Genomic DNA, 13,474 nt, shown 5'->3' on the forward strand with positions numbered 1-13,474 from the left:
TTATTAGGATTCCAGTTCAAACAAGCAAACTGGGAAAAAAAAAGATTAAATACAGTCATTTTCAGACCATGAAAAGTGATAGGATTTGTTGCCAGTGGATCTGCACTACAGGCAAATACTAAAGGGTGACCTTAAGACAGAAGGAAAGTGAGGTGCAGGGAGGAACAAGGAGCAATTAAAGTGTTAAATATGGGAAATAATCTGAATGAAATGACTAAGCAAAGTAACATTAACAAAGGTGACACATACAAAAATCAACTGCATTTCTAAATTCAAGTGGCAGTTTGCAAATAAATTTTATGAACAGGAACCATCCATAGCAGATTCAAAATATCAGATTCCTAGGAATTAGTTTAACAAAATCTGTGAAAAACTTCCTAACAGAGTATAATAGAATATAGTGGTAAAATTTTTAAAGTCCTAAAGAGACAGAGATATATCTTGATTCTAAAGTAGAAGACTCATTATTGCAAAAGTGTTCAATTCTCTCCAGATTGCTTCTGCTTTCAAAACAATCCCCAATTTTTTTCTGTGGAATTTTGCAATATGATTTCAAAATAGAAATGCCAACATATAAGAATAGCAAAGACAATTTAAATAGACAAAACAAGGTGGGGAGACTTGCTGTACTAGATATCAAGATTTATTATAAAGTTACAGTAATTAAAACAATATTTTATTAGTATCAGATTAGACAGATCAAAAAAACATAGAACACTTCACGAATTTGCCTGTCAACCTTGTGCAGGGGCCATGCTAATCTTCTCTGTATCGTTCCAATTTTAGTATATGTGCTGCCAAAGACAGCACTTATCTTTATTTTTGAGAGAGAGAGAGAGACAGAGCGTGAGCAGGGGGAGGAACTCACAGAGAGGAAGACAGAATCCAAAGCAGGCTCTAGGCTCTGAGCTGTCAGCACAGAGCCCGACTCGGGCCCAAACTCATGAACTGTGAGATCATGACTTGAGCCAAAGTCAGACACTCAACCAACTGAGCCACCCAGGGGACCCTTTAATGTTTATTTTTGAGAGGGGGTGGGTAGAGAGAGCGGGAGATCCAGAATCTGAAACAGGCTCCAGGCTCTGAGCAGTCAGCACAGAGCCTGACTCAGGGCTCGAACTCATGAACCGCGATATTACGACCTAAGCCGAAGTTGGACACTTCACCGACTGAGTCACCCAGGGGTGACTTACTTTTATTGTTTAAATGAATCCCCAGGGGTGCCTAGGTGGCTCAGTCGGTTGAGCATCTGACTTCGACTCAGGTCATGATCTCACAGATCGTGAGTTCGAGCCCCGCGTCGGGCTCTGTGCTGACAGCTCAGAGCCTGGAGCCTGCTTCGGATTCTCTCTCTCTCTCTCTCTCTCTCTCTCTCTCTCTCTCTCTCTCAAAAATAAATAAACATTAAAAAAAATTTTTTTTAAATAAATGAATACCCAGACCTATCCAAGTAATCATCAAGGTGATCCCCCTTGACAGATGCAGAAAAGGAGGCTCGGTTTAGATAAGCAAGTTCTTATAAATTTTTTTATACTTGTTGTCTCTCCTAAATGAAAACACTGTTCTTCAAACCAGGGTTTATTATTGCTCTGATTTTCCAGGGTCTCACTTCATCTCATTCCTGCTGTGTAAGAACTTAGCAATGGGCTTTTCAGCTGTACTTTCACCCGTAGTTCAGCAAGAATTTCCATCCACACATTCCTAGATTAGATCTCAAAACGTAGCCTTGAAGTTCACTGTTTGGAGCTGAGAACCCACTGGCAATTTTCAGTTTGAGGGTGAGAGATTTCCCTCTTGAACTTGCCTCCCCTGTAACTGGCAGTGACATGACAAATGTGGGGCGTGTCGTCAGATTTTCCCACTAGAATTTTCTTTAATTTTTAATTTTTTAAGTTTATTTTTTGAGAGAGAGTGTGTGTGCAAGCAGGGGAGGGGCAGAGAAAGAGAATCCCAAGCAGACCCTGCACTGTCACCACGGAGCCCGATGCAGGGCTCAAACCCATGAACTGTGAGATCATGACCTGAGCCAATATCATGAGTCCCACACTTAACTGACTGAGCCATGCAGGCACCCCTAGAATTTTTAAATACATTGTCTTCCCAGTTCAAACAACTATATTGTTCTGATCCTAAGTAGACGAAATATAATTTAATCTCAAATCAAATTAATTTCTATTAAATAGAGATATAAACTGACTTAAGTAATCTTTGATATCTGCAGAAGGAAATTAATTTGATAACTGGAAATGAGAATTATCTTCTATCCTAAGGCGAGAAATCTAAGATAATCGCCTTGCACATTGACTAACGCTATTCCATGAATGGCTAATGCACAAAGCTATTACACACCCTGAATGTAAATTTATGAATTTATAAATCTCACACATGCACAATTTTCTCCCCTAAAACACAACTTTAATATATGCTTTGTGTTGCTTTGGGTTCTCCCAGAAGCAGACACTGAGCTAATGTGTCAAGTGCAAGCAATTTATGTGGCAGGTGATCCCAGGAGACATCAGCGTGGGAGAAGGGAAATCAGATAGCGAAGGGAAGGCAGCAATAAAGGTTTGTTTTCAAACAGGGTCCCAGTGTGAGCGACTAAGACTTAATCCTGCGGGAGAACTCTGGGATCTCAGAGCCACCCCACAGAGGGGGCAAGAGTGCTAGGTATTTATTTACACACTTCTTCCTGCCAGTCAATGATGGAGGGATTTTCTCAGGGTGGCGGGTCAGGGGATGGGTGAGTCATCCACTCCTTACACTTCTGAGCTGTCATGTTGGGGCCAAGGAGGACCTAGGGGCCAAAGAAAGACCTCAGGCAAGGAAGTGGCAGGGGACTGGCAGCTGGAAGTCAGACCAATGTGCACCAAAGGGGTAAGGATGAGGGTAGATGTGTGCAAAGCAGCATTGCCACACCTTTCTTCCTGAAACTTCTAAGTAAACTTAATGGCCTCTTTTCTTCTTTTTCCCCCAGAATTTATTCCGCCGTCCATGTCATTACACAGATCACAGAGACTCACAGGTCTTTCATTCTCTACGGGGACTCTGCAAGCACCCCCCTCGCACAGACAGGGAGGAACAGGGACTTGCTCACCTCTTCATCTCTAGCAGGAAAGAGCGTGGTGAGAGCTACAGGACACGTGGCTTCCAGATGCCTGGTGCTTTCTAAAGCCGTCTTTAAAAATCTAGAACACAGGAAGTTTTCTCAGGTTGCTGGTTGTCATTTTTCTTTCCAAATGTTAAAAGAAGAAATTTGGGCCAATTTGGGCAATTAAAAATACAAAGTTCTTGGGGTGCCTGGCTGGCTCAGTCAGATGAACGTCCGACTTCAGCCTAGGTCATGATCTCACGGCTCGTGGGTTCAAGCCCCGCGTCAGGTTCTGTGCTGACAGCTCGGAGCCTGGAGCCTGCTTCAGATTCTGGGTCTCCCTCTCTCTCTGCCCCTCCCCCGCTCACGCTCTGTCTCTCTGTCTTTCAAAACTAATACATAAATATTTTAAAAATTTTTAAAAATACAAAGTTCTAAATTTATATATGTCAGGGGCGCCTGGGTGGCTCAGTCGGTTATGTGTCCAACTCTTGATTTCGGCTCAGGTCATGATCTCACGTCATGGGATGGAGCCCTGAGTCGGGCTCTGTTCTATCAGCGTACAGCCTCCTTCAGACTCTCTTTCTCTCTGCCCCTCCCCTGCTCATGCATGCTCTTGAAATAAATAAGTAAACACATAAAAAAATTAATGTATATGTCAAATGGTTTTAAGTACTAAAGAAGAAAAATACATCAGAGAAAAGGTGTATATATATATATTATTTTTCTTTTTACCCTTTAGCAATTCAAACTCTAGGATCTTGTGCCCAGTCATACAAGTAATAGAATATTCACTGCAGCATTATCTGTAGTAGCAAAAGACTAGAAACAATCTACATATCCATCTACTTAAGAACATTTGTATAGCATTTAACATGTTAGGCACTGTTCTGTGTCTTACAAATATTCAGTCACTCAACCCTCAACAACAAACCTGTTCAGTGGCACTGTCATTATTCATTATTACCTTTTTCAGATGAGAGAACTGAGGTGCAGAAATTAAGTCATTTGTCCAAGTTTACACAGTGAGAAGGGGGTAGAGTCAGGATTGGAGCCCACACTGTCTGGCTCCAGAGTCTAATCGTTTAGATTAGAGATCAGGGCTGGCTTCCTCTCTAAGACAAGACTAAATTGTGGTTCCAACCCTTCAATGGAATTCTATAGAGCTGCCAAAAAGAATGAGGGCAGTTCTGTACATGTTGATACAGAAAGATCTCTAAGATATTAACTAACAGCATCAAGGTATTGAACAGTGTGAAGAGTAAGCTACCATTCGCATTCCAAAACAAGAGAAGAACAAATATATGTCCTTTGTTATGTGAAGAGAATTTCTGGAAGGCTGAATGCAAAACCAGTAGGGGTACCTTTGGGGGAGGAAATGGAAGACACAAAAATGTTTCACGGACTTTTCTGGCATTAATTATTTATCAGATACATGTAAACCTGTTTTATGATATGTATGTTAAATATAACGTTAAAAAATTAAAGGAGGGGCACCTGGGTAGCTCAGTCAGTTAAGCATCCGACTCTTAGTTAGGTCATGATCTCACTGTTCCTGGGATCAAGCCCTGCATGGGGCTCCATGTTGTCAGCACAGAGCCTGCTTGGGATTCTCTCTTTCTCCCTCTCTCTCTCTGCCCCTCTCCCACTATTGCTCTCTTTCTCTCTCAAAATAAATAAATAAACTTTAAAAGCATAATAAAAAAATAAAACTTATTTTAAAAAATTTAAAGGAATTATAACTTCTTTCAATAGAGCAATGGGAAAAGGTCATGTTTTGAATTTTCCAGAACTTATTCTACCTTATAATTCAACGTGAAAGACCAAAAGTGAAAACTTCCATATCGTTCATATGGCTTTAAATTTTGGAGGAAGGGGATGGTTTATCAGGATATTTTATCGAACTGTGAGATGCATTAAATTCATGTGCAAATTTTAGTGAAAATAATTGCATAATATAGTTGATTTTGTTATTAGAGTGTGTAATGTTTTAAACACTGAGACAATTTTAAACATTTTCTGACTTTGTACACTGATGTTTGTAATAAAAAAGGAAAGGGGTGCCTGGGTGGCTCAGTCGGTTGAGTGTCTGACTTTGGCTCAGGTCATGATCTCATAGTTTGTGAGTTCGAGCCCCGCATCCAGCTCTGTGCTGACAGCTCAGAGCCTGGAGCCTGCTTCAGATTCTGTGTCTCCTCCTCTTTCTCTGCCCCTTCCCTGCTCATGCTCTGTCTCTGTCTCTCAAAAATGAATACACATTAAAAAAAAATTTTTTTAAAGAAATAAAAAAGGAAAAAAGTCAGGCAATGATTTCAAACAGTTTTGTAAAATCATTTCAGCTCTGTGTCCTGTACCTGTTCTGCTGTCTGTAATTTAAAATCTGGTGGCCCTAAAAACGATCCACTATTCCAATTAGTTCAATAGCATTCATTAAAAAAATTCTTAATTTCTTTTGATTTTACTTGAATAACTTTGTCTTTTATGTTAAATAAACTCCAGAAATTGGTCCCTATAAATGAGAGTAGCAAAGTGTTTTTCCTGATTTCATACTAAATGGAAGTAATTAAAGAAGCTCCTTTATTCAAAAGAATTTGTTCTTTTCATGGACAGGCATATATCGCTGAAAATGTTAAAATTTTAGGGCAGCTGTGTTCTCAAAATTAGGATCCCTATATAAGATTAGGGAGGATAAAAATACATTTAAGCAAATACTGGAAACCACTTGCTTATAATTTCTCACTCTGCATAGAAAAAGCATAACTCAATTTAATTCTGTTCATTAAATTAAGAAAATGATCAATTAAGTGAGCCAAAATAGTTTCAATTAAAGATACAAATTTCTCGGGGCGCCTGGGTGGCGCAGTCGGTTAAGCGTCCGACTTCAGCCAGGTCACGATCTCGCGGTCCGTGAGTTCGAGCCCCGCGTCAGGCTCTGGGCTGATGGCTCAGAGCCTGGAGCCTGTTTCTGATTCTGTGTCTCCCTCTCTCTCTGCCCCTCCCCCGTTCATGCTCTGTCTCTCTCTGTCCCAAAAATAAAATAAAACGTTGAAAAAAAAATTAAAAAAAAAAAAAGATACAAATTTCTCTAATAGGGCAAAATTTGAGAATCTTCTACTATATAAAGACATAACATTTTTTTGGTTAGATAGTAAAACTAAGGTGAACTTTTTTTTTTTTCTTAACTAAGGGAACTTTTAACTAGAAAAAGCATATAACCCAAGACCTGGAAACTCTCAATGCTTCTTACCAACAGAAGTAGTAAATGGGTTATGAGGATGGGGGGGAAAAAAACAACATCCTTAAAAAGGAAATTAAAATTTTCTAGGCAAATTCTTTCTCAACTCAAACTACAGGTATGTTCTACCACACTTGGGCCTTAGTTTCCCATCTCAAGAAATAGACCATTATATGATTAGTTCCAGAAGCTAGAAACCAGGTGTCCCCTTGGGATTTTTTTTTTTAAGTGTATTTATTTTTGAGAGAGAAACACGTGCTCACGTGGCGAGGGTAGGGGAAGTAGAGGCAGAGAGAAGGGGAGGGGCAGAAAGAGAGGGAAAGAGAGAGAATCCCAAGCAGGCTCCACACTCTCAGCGCAGAGCCCAATGTGGGGCTTGAACCTATGAATAGCGAGGTCATGTCCTGAGGTGAAATCAAGAGTTGGACCCTTAACTGACTGAGCCACCCAGCCACAGGATTTTCTTTTGCTCTATCGTCCACATCCAATGCATCACCAATTCATTCATTCTTTCATTCACTGAGAGTAAATGAGCAATGGTGACTCCAACCCTCAGCTGCCGGCTGGTCTCTTTTTGCCCTTGACAAATCCCCCTGAAGACTCCCCCCCGCACCAGCTTCACTTCCCCACCTTCCTCAAATCTGACTTCAGACCTGGAATCACTTTGTAGAGACAGCTGTTGCTAATATCACCAGTGACATCCATGTGCCTCAACAGTGGGACCTTCTTCATCTCTCCTCTCAGTGGACCTTAATCCATATTCCACATGATTGGCTCTGTCCATGTTCCAAAAGCAATCTTGTGGCTTCCCTGCCTTTTCACTCTTCTGGATTTTCTCCTACCTCTTAAGTTATTCCTTCTGCGTTTCTCTTCAGGTTCATCCTCCAACCAGGACATCTTCAAGTCTTGGTCTCAGTCCTCCTTTTCTCTTTTTACCTCTTTCTAGACTAGCAGTTCTCAAAGTGTGTTCCACAGATCCTTTTAAGGGTCCCACAAGGTCATAACTATTTTTGCAAAAATATAAAAATGTAACTGCCCTTTAAAAAAATTTTTTTTAATGTTTATTCTGAGAGACAGAGAGAGTGTGAGTGGGGGAGGGGCAGAGAAAGAGGGAGTCACAGAACCCAAAGCAGGCTCCAGGCTCTGAGCCATTAGCACAAAGCCCGACACGGGGCTCAAACCCATGAACCGTGAGATCATGACCTGAGCTGAAGTCAGACGCTCCGCCAACCGAACCACCCAGGCACCCCAATTTTTAAAGATTTTTAAGTAATCTCTATACTCAATGTGGGGCTTGAACTTACAACCCTGAGGTCTAGAGTCGCATGCTCCACTGACTGAACCAGCCAAGGGCCCCATGACTTGCCTTTTTTGCTGTGTTGACATATTGATCTGTAGACACAAAAGCAAGGGCTCATAAAACTGCTTATGACTACTATGAATCAAGGCATTGGCACCAACTCTACTAATAGTAATTGTATTCTTCCCTATCATGCACTTACAGAAAAAAGAGGCAGCTGTACTTAAGAATGTGCTTGATGCTGTATGTTAAGCATACTGAAATTTTATTTATTTTTAATGTTTATTTATTTATTTTGAGAGAGAGTGAGAGTGTGCATGCCAGAGCAGGGGAGGGGCAGAGAGAGAGGGAGAGAGAATCCCAAGCAGGCTCCACAATGTCAGCACACAGCCCAATGCTCAGCTTGATCCCAATGAACCATAAGATTGACTCAAGCCAAAATCGTGAGTTGGACGCTCAGCTGACTGAGCCACCCAGGCACTGCAGTAGACTGAAATTTTTAAAAATGTGCTTAATGAATTAGTAAAAAGTATTAAATTTTATTAAGCTTTGACTCTTGAATACATCTCTTTCCATATAGATTTCAGTTTTTCTAGCACTTTTACTAAAAGGACTATTATTTCTCTATTGAATTAATCTGGCACCTTAGTGGAAAAGCATTTGGCCATATAATTATCGGTCTGTTTCTGGACTTTCAATTTTATTCCAATGATCTTTATGTCTTTCCTTCTGACAATATGGTACTGTCTCAATCACTATAGCTTTACAATAAGTTTTAAAATCAGGTAGTAGAAGTTCTCCAAATTTGTTCACCTTTTAAAATGTTGTTTTGGATATTCTAAGTCCTTTGCATTTCCACATAAATTTTATTTTTTTAATTTAAGTTTTTTTAATGTTTATTTTTGAGAGAGAGAGAGAGACAGAGAGAGAGGTAGGGAGGGAGGGAGGGAGAGAGAGATATCAAGTGGGGGAGGGGCAGAGAGAGAGGGGGAGACACAGAATCCGAAGCAGGCTCCAGGCTCTGAGCTGTCAACACAGAGCCCAATGCAGGACTTGAACTCATGAGCCATGAGATCATGACCTAAACTGAAGTCAGATGCTCAACTGACCGAGCCACCCAGGTGCCCCTCCACATAAATTTTAGAGTCAGGTTGTCAATTTCTACAGAAAAGCTTGCTGAGACATTGATTGGGATTGCCTTGAAGCTATACAGCAGTTTGGGGAGAGATGTCATCTTCCAATCCATGCACTTTTTCCATTCATGTAGGTTTTCTTTAACATCTCTCAACCATGTTTTGTAGTTTTCAATGCACATCTATTATGTATCTTCTATAAATTTATTCCTTCATACATTTTTGGATGCTAACACAAATACGATTATTACCTGAATTTCCTTTTTGGATTCCTCATTGCTAGTATATAGAAATACAATGGACTTTTTAATGTTGATCCTGTATCCTGTGATCTTACTAAGTTTACTAATTCTAGTAGCTTTTTTGTATGTTCTTAAGAATTTTCTAAATACATGACAACTGCAAATAAAGTCAGTCTTGCTTCTTCCTAATACATATTCCTTTTACTTTTTTTTTTTTTGCTTTATTACACTGATTAGGATTTCCAATATAATATTGGATATAAGTGGTCAGAATGAAAATCCTTGCCACATTTCTGATCTTAGGCAAAAATGATTCAATCTTTCATCATTGAGTATGACATCAGCTGTTGGGTTTTTGTAGATGTTATTTAAATGGTTAAGAAAGTCTTCTACTGCTAGTTTGCTAAGAGTGTTAGATTTTTTTTTTTCAAATTTTTTTTTTCATCTATTAAGAGGGTCATATGGTTTCCACTTCCATTCTGTACAAATAACAGAAAATGTGAATCAACTGGTTTAAACCATAATGACTTTTTTATCTTATAAAAAATCCAGTGAAGGGGGTGATTAACTCCCTTCTGTGGCTGAAAGATGGCCCCAGTAAGTGCTGCTTTTGTGTTCAATCGTTTGCAACATGTTGTTCTGATTGAAGTATAGGAGGAAAATCTCGACTCACAGAGATATGATTAATATAAGCCAACCACAGTAATTCCATCCCCTTATCAGTGGTAGAAGCAGAAAGAGGTATTTGACCCAATTCTGCCTGCTGACATGTGAGGATACAACAGACTGGCTACATGCTGACCAATTCTGGCTCCTCTTTTGGGGCACAGACTAAGACTCCATTTCTCAGCCTCCTATGCTGTTAGGTTAGGGTGGGGAACTGGTTTTGGCCAATGCAATGTGGGCAAAAATAATAGTTGCCACTTTGGGCCTTAGCCCTAAAATGCAAGTGAGATCCTTAGGTCACTCTCTCCTTAGTCACCCATAAGGCTAAAAGAAAATGACTCCAATATCGTGGAAGCATGTAAAAGAAGGATCCTAGATTCCCAAGAGAGCCACCCAGCTTGCACAGAACTGGAATGTGAGTGGGAAATAAATTTTTATTGTGTTGAGCCACATGGTCATTGGGATTGTTTGTTACAGCATATAACATCAAGTACTATGGCTGATACAGAGGGGAGGTTTGCTGCGGGGGGTTCTGGGACAAGTATTCAGCCCTTAAAGAGACAAAACAAGGAGAAAGTCCCTTTCCTGGCTCTGGACACTGATGTCTCCAGCCGTCTTCCAACCACAAAAGGGAGCTACCCTGTATGCTGAAGAAGGAAGAAAAAAATGGGGAAAGAGACTGGAGATCTGATGATGCCAATGAGCTTCTGAATCAACCAGCCCTCACTGGATTTTAAGTGAGATAGTAAGCTCATTACAATTTAAGACAGTAGATCCATGTTTTCTGTTGTTTACACTCAAAAACATCTTATCTGATACAATAACAGAATAAACTCATCAGTTTTCCTCCAGCCTACTCCTCTTCTGGTGTTTCCTATTTTGGTGACAAGCCAGAAACTTGAGTCAACCTTGATGCCTTCCTCCATCTTGCTGTTTTCCCCCTTGTGTCTAATCCATTACCACCTGCGGTTGTAACTTTCTACCTCATCAACACCACCCTGATCAGAACCAACACCACCTATTTCCCAGACCACCCCAGTAACCTCCTGGCTGTTCTACCTGTTTCTCTCTGGCTCACCTCTAATCTTTTCTTCACTTCGTAGCCAGAGCAGAGGTTTCCAAGATTGTAGTGTGATCATATCATCCCTCTTCTCTATCCGTTTCTGCTGAAAAGTATTTGAAGGACTTTATTTTCCCATTTGCTTGTAAGATAAAGATGCGACATCTTAAAAAACCCTGGCAGTCTGGTCCCCACCTGCCTCACTGGTCATACCCAGCAAGGAACACCCACCACAGGGGAGCTTCTACTGGCCCCTCATCCTTGTCTCACTCTCTCTAGCCCCAGGATCTTTGTACATGCTGTTCTCTCTTCCTGGAAACTATTCTCCCTGCTTTTTCCCTTAGTTAACTGCTTCTATCGTTTCTCAGGAAAGTCTTCCCTAGTCTCCCATGTAGCTTCGTAGCATCAGGTACCCTCCCCCTTGGTAGCATTTGTCATATCTGTAATTTTACATAGATTGTATGTCTCCTACTAGCCCTTAACCTCTGCGAGACAAGGGCTGTATTTGTTTACCTTGGTGTCCTCAGTATCTAGCAGAATGCCCAGCACACAGTTAGGAGCTTCAATAAATCTGAACAAGAATGAAATGCTCTTAGGGCACCTGGGTGGCTCAGTTGGCTCAGTCGGTTGAGCATCCGACCTTGGCTCAGGTCCTGATCTCGTGGTTCATGAGTTCAAGCCTCACATCGGGCTCACTGCTGTCAGCCTGTCAGCACAGAGCCTGCTTCAGATCTTCGTCCCCCTCTCTGCCCCTCCCCTGCCTGCACTCTTCCAAAAAATAAATTTAAAAAGAAATTAAAAAAAGAATGAAGTGCTTTATGAAGAAAGGGTAAACGCTCTTAGTGTCTAGAATAGTGACCCCTGATCTTGTCTAAAGGGTTAGAGAAAGTTTCCCTATGGAATTGCTAATCGAACTGAGTTTTTGTTTGTTTGTTTTTAAGATTTTATTTGTAAGTAATCTCTACACCCCACGTGGGGCTCCAACTCACAAGCCTGAGATCAAGAGTCGAGTGTTCTACTGACTGGGCCAGCCAGGCACCCCTGGGAGTTCTGAAGGACGATTAGATAACTAGATGAAAGGGGAGAGGGGGAGGGGGCCTGGGGCAAGGAGGAAGAAGCCCGGTAGTGGGTATGCATATACATGCTCACACAAATGAGTAAAGGACAGAATGGCTGAAGCTTAGAGTGAGGCAGAGAGCAGAACAGGAGACCAGAAGGTCAAGCAGGACCAGGCTATGCAAGGAATTACGGGTAGGATAATCCTATAATTTAATGTCTAAACTAGAGTACTTTTCAGCCTTTTAAATATTCATTTTCTAAGTTTTTATTTTAATATAATTTCAAACAATGAGAAGTTGCAAGGATAGTTCAGAGAAGTCCATGTACCCTTTCCCGATTTACTGTTTGTTTACCTTTTGTCCATTTGCTTCGTGATTCTCTCTACATTTATATATAAATGATTATTTTTCGGGATCACTGGAGAGTAAGTCAAGGGACATCCTGCCCCTTTACAAGGACATTCTCTTTCATGACTACAGTGATAGAAACAGGGAATCTAACGCTGATAAAACGCTATCATCTACTCCACATCGCAAGTTGGACATGGTCAGTTGTCTCAGTCCATTGTAGCTCTTTCTATCCTGGTCCCATCCCCAATTCTAGATCTCACAGTGTCTCATCAATTTATTTTAATCTTCATCCAGGGCCGTTTTGGCAGTCAAATACAGTGCCATCAATAATTATGCTGGGGGACGCCTGGGTGGCTCAGTCGGTTAAACATCTGACTTCAGCTCAGGTCATGGTCTTGCGGTTCGTGGGTTCGAACCCCACATCTTTGTATCTTGTGAGTAACGGAAACCATTGAAATGATTGCACATAAAAGCAAGTTAGAAACTTGAGTTACTTCATGTTTCTGGGGCGCCTGGGTGGCGCAGTAGGTTAAGCGTCCGACTTCAGCCAGGTCACGATCTCACGGTCCGTGAGTTCGAGCCCCGCGTCGGGCTCTGGGCTGACGGCTCAGAGCCTGGAGCCTGTTTCTGATTCTGTGTCTCCCTCTCTCTCTGCCCCTCCCCCGTTCATGCTCTGTCTCTCTCTGTCCCAAAAATAAATAAACGTGAAAAAAAAAATTTAAAAAAAAAAAAAGAGTTACTTCATGTTTCAACTACTTTCACTTCATTCATTGGGAAGAAAAACTAAAACGGTGGTAAATATCTGTGTAATATTTATTAAGAAACAATTGCATCTAGAGTTGCTCAGAACACCTTCTAACTTAAACCTTGAAGAGTAACCAACTGCAGTACAAAATTGCAATTCTCAACCTGATGCCCATAAATCAGGTAAATAAATCAAATAAATCAAATAAATCCAAAAACACTCTGAACCCCTAAGCAAAATATAAAGGTATGTGCAGGTGGTGATTTCAAAATATGTCTACTGGGGCAGCCAGCCGGCTCAGTCGGTAGACCATGTGACTCGATCTTGGGGTTGTAGGTCCAAGCTCCACATCAGGGGTAGAGATTACTTAAAAATAAAATACTTTGAATACGTACAAATAAAAAACTTTGAAAAAAAAATATGTCTACATCTAACAATTCTTTAATACATCTCACTTCAAGAAGTGCAACTTAGGGGTGCCTGGGTGGCTCAGCTGGTTAAGCATCTGACTCTTGATTTTGGCTCAGGTCATGATCTCATGGTCTGTGCATTCAAGCCCCGCATCGGGCTCCGTGCTGACAGGGCAGAGCCTGCTT

The 13,474-nt window shown here is 41.0% G+C and overlaps 1 non-coding gene across 1 annotated transcript; it reads right to left on the reverse strand.

Moving 5' to 3' along the window:
* Positions 1-703: 703 nt before the first annotated feature.
* On the reverse strand, positions 704-810 carry LOC115503608. Its single transcript, XR_003965443.1, has one exon. It is a non-coding gene; the product is annotated as a U6 spliceosomal RNA (small nuclear RNA).
* Between the last annotated feature and the right edge of the window lie 12,664 nt (positions 811-13,474).

Source organism: Lynx canadensis, chromosome E2, assembly GCF_007474595.2.
Source record: "Lynx canadensis isolate LIC74 chromosome E2, mLynCan4.pri.v2, whole genome shotgun sequence".
NCBI classification, from domain to species: Eukaryota; Metazoa; Chordata; class Mammalia; order Carnivora; family Felidae; genus Lynx; species Lynx canadensis.